The 3,377-nt window shown below is 33.3% G+C and overlaps 1 non-coding gene across 1 annotated transcript; it reads left to right on the plus strand.

Moving 5' to 3' along the window:
• Positions 1-2,570: 2,570 nt before the first annotated feature.
• LOC131173530 (U1 spliceosomal RNA) lies at positions 2,571-2,730 on the plus strand. Its single transcript, XR_009143846.1, has one exon. It is a non-coding gene; the product is annotated as a U1 spliceosomal RNA (small nuclear RNA).
• The last annotated feature ends 647 nt before the right edge of the window (positions 2,731-3,377 follow it).

Below are 3,377 nucleotides of genomic sequence, written 5' to 3' on the forward strand. Positions count from 1 at the left end.
CAAACTTCAAGTTCCATGGCTGCCAAAAATCAAGAGTTCTTTCTTTCAAATTTTCTTTTCAATTTCATGCAAATTTTCACTTGATTTAGCATGATATTCATGCTTAAAGAGGAGAATAAAAGTTTAAAGCAGTAACCTTTTTGGGTGTCTTGCTAAACTTTAATTTTTTTGTTTCTTTTTGGTATCTATAGCTTCCTTAAGGTGTGGGGAGTATTTTTTGTGAAGAGAGTTATGAGTTTTGGTGTGTGGAAGCTTGGGAAATCAAGCTTGACAAAAATGGTGGAGAGGGGGCACAAGGGTGGACGGCAAGAGAGAGGGAGAGTGGAGAAGAAGATGGAGAGAAAAGTAGGTAGGTTTTGTCTCTTGTGCTTTATATATTTATATATTTATGTGTACTTAATTTGTTTTAAATTTTCATAAACCTTTTTCTTTTCTTTTCTTTTCTTTTCTTCTCATTTCCCTAATTCAAATTCATAATTTTTAATTTGTGTTAATTATTTTATTCTCTAAATTTTTATTTTGACATTTAGGTTAAAATTCACCTTTGGGGGTGAAATGACCAAAATGCCCTTCATAATGCATATCGGGTCATTTTTATTATTTTTTTGTACCAATGAATAAATTCTCTAATTTTTCCTATATTTTATTTACATTTATTCTTCAATTTATGTCTCCTCACTATAGTTTAAGTGTAGTTCCAGATATTCTGACTGTCCGAACAGATATTAGTCGTCGGAACAGTAAAATGTACGGACTACCTATGGTGAGGGCGTTACAGAGGGAGTCGTTATGCTGAGTTGGAACCGTTATTGAGTTTGTTGTATTTCTGTTACTCTGTTATATTCAATTGCATATAAATAATTGTATTTCTATAATTGTAGTTCATTGAATGAGATAATGATAGCTTCTTCTCTCTGATTTCTTCTTTGTGCTTCTCTCCCTTTCTTGATTTCTCTTCTTCTACAACTTCTAAAACTCTGGTTCATAACAGCAAGTCATCCTTGTCTACCAAACAAGACTCTTGCTTTCATGTAAGACTTCTCTTCTTGTATCATTCCATCATCAATAAGGGGAAAAAAAATGGAAAACATTCACACACTATATATCTACCAAGATATAAGCAGTTAAGGGTTATGGAAAGATAGAGAAGAGAAGGGCTAGCATGACAAAGAAGAGCTTGTCAAATTAGCCAAGGTGACTGCCTGAAAACCTGCATGAAGGGTTATATATCTACATAGTATATTACAAGCCACAACCCAAAATGCCAAGAGAGCAGGCAATTCATCCTTGGCTATCAAACAAGACTCTTATCTTCATGTTAGACCTCTATTCTTCTTGATTTCATGCAGAAGATGGATGCCCATTACTATGTTTTCAAATCTCTCTATTTATAGCCCAAGAAATAATATTCAATCTAGATTTTGACCCCATATCCAATTTTGCCACATCCATTCACATGGCCTTTGAAATTGTTTCACAAATGGAAAATTATTACTATATATAATTATTTTTTTTATAAATTATACACAATTTTTTTAGCACAAAATTTACAACAAAATAATAACAAATTCTTAAATTCACAACAAAATAATTGCAGGACCAAATCGTGTAGGAATACATCATCTTCTGAACAATGCAATTCCAGAAAAACAACAGGAGATGGCGAAAGAGAAAAATGGTATGCATTCAAAGACTCATACCTTGGCACCATTCTCTCCCTAGTTTGACAATTCATTAAGTGCAGCTTCATTTGACAATTTCTATCATCTAATTTGTATTAAATACTCCCAAATATTCAGAAGAAATTTAATAAAATAATACTCTTAACCACCTAGGAGGAGAAAAGGCAGCTTTACCATTGAGCCAATGCACATTTATTCTCAAGGCAATCAATACAGAGATTGAGTAGCTATATTATTAAGCAGGTTAATCATTCTCTCTAGATGATACGCTTCAACCTGAGAAATGCCACCTGACATAAGGTAATTCATCAACCTCTTTAAAATTTTTTACGTATATAACCAGGTTATGCATAAATGATTGTATAGGAGAAACATTATACTAAGTTATATCAACCACAACAATCCTTTACATAAAGACAGTTATACATTTTGGGGGACACCTAGAAATAATTTTCCATTGGATACATATATATATGCACATAACCCTTATGCAGGTTTTCAGGCAGTCTCCTTGGCTAATTTGACAGGCTCTTATCTCTCATTTTAGGCTTTCTCTTCTTCCTTCCCTAGCAAAACCCTCAACACATTTTCTTGAAATTTTGAGATAAGCTAGGAAGAGCATCTTACATGAAAGGAATTGAGTGTTTTTGGGTAGCCAAGAATGACTTGCCAGATCTATCTAAGAGTTCTTGTGTGTATAACTTCTATCCGAAGAACTCTTGGTAGGTTTCAGGCAGTCACCTCACCTAGGCTAACTCAACAATTTCTTCCCTTTTCATGCTAGGCTTTCTCTTCTGTGTACTTTCTACATTGTCCCACATCGAGAATGCATACATTGTGAAGTAATGGTATGTGAGTATAAATACGATGACCAAACTCAGAAGCAACATACTTACCTGGACGGGATCTATGGGCGATCAAGTAGGCTCATGGTCTAGATGAGTGACCTCCATTGCACATGGGAGGGGTGCTGGTCTAAGGTCTCCCCAAGTGGGAGAGCCTACGTCATAATTTGTGGTAGAGGGGGCCTGCGTTCGCGCGGCCCCTATCTATATCAGTTTTATAATTTTGGGAGAGCCTACGTCATAATTTGTGGTAGAGGGGGCCTGCGTTCGCGCGGCTCCTATCTATATCAGTTTTATAATTGATTTGCTTGTCATTTGCCTGTGTTGTTACTGGCGAAGGAAGGAATGTGGGTTGTCATTGGAGTATGGGACTAAATTTATTTATTTTTTGGCATTTAAGTTTTTGAGATTTCTTATTGAGCTCCTATTCTTAATTATGTACTATTTAATTAATGAATTTATTAATTTTAAAAATGTTAAAGAGAAAAATGCATGAAAACTTGCACTACTTGTTTAAATTTTTCTTCTTGGTGCAGCAAAAGATAGCAAAACAATGTATTTGACGAGGAAGTGCATGGTTTGCTAAAGGTATAGAAAAAAAAAAGATAAAATCATTAGAATAACAATTCATTAATTTAATGATAAAAGAGGTAGTGAATTTTGATTTGATTTGATTTGGATTTAATTCATATAAAAGACATGCATGTTCTAATAATAATATAAATTTAAATTACTTGTAATATTAAAAATTCAATTGAGAGTCGATTTAATATCAATTATATTCAAAATTGATCCATTTACATTAATAAATCAATTCAAATTTTAATCTAAAAATTAAATTAAAAATATT

This window comes from Hevea brasiliensis, chromosome 14 (assembly GCF_030052815.1).
Source record: "Hevea brasiliensis isolate MT/VB/25A 57/8 chromosome 14, ASM3005281v1, whole genome shotgun sequence".
In the NCBI taxonomy this organism is placed as follows: Eukaryota; Viridiplantae; Streptophyta; class Magnoliopsida; order Malpighiales; family Euphorbiaceae; genus Hevea; species Hevea brasiliensis.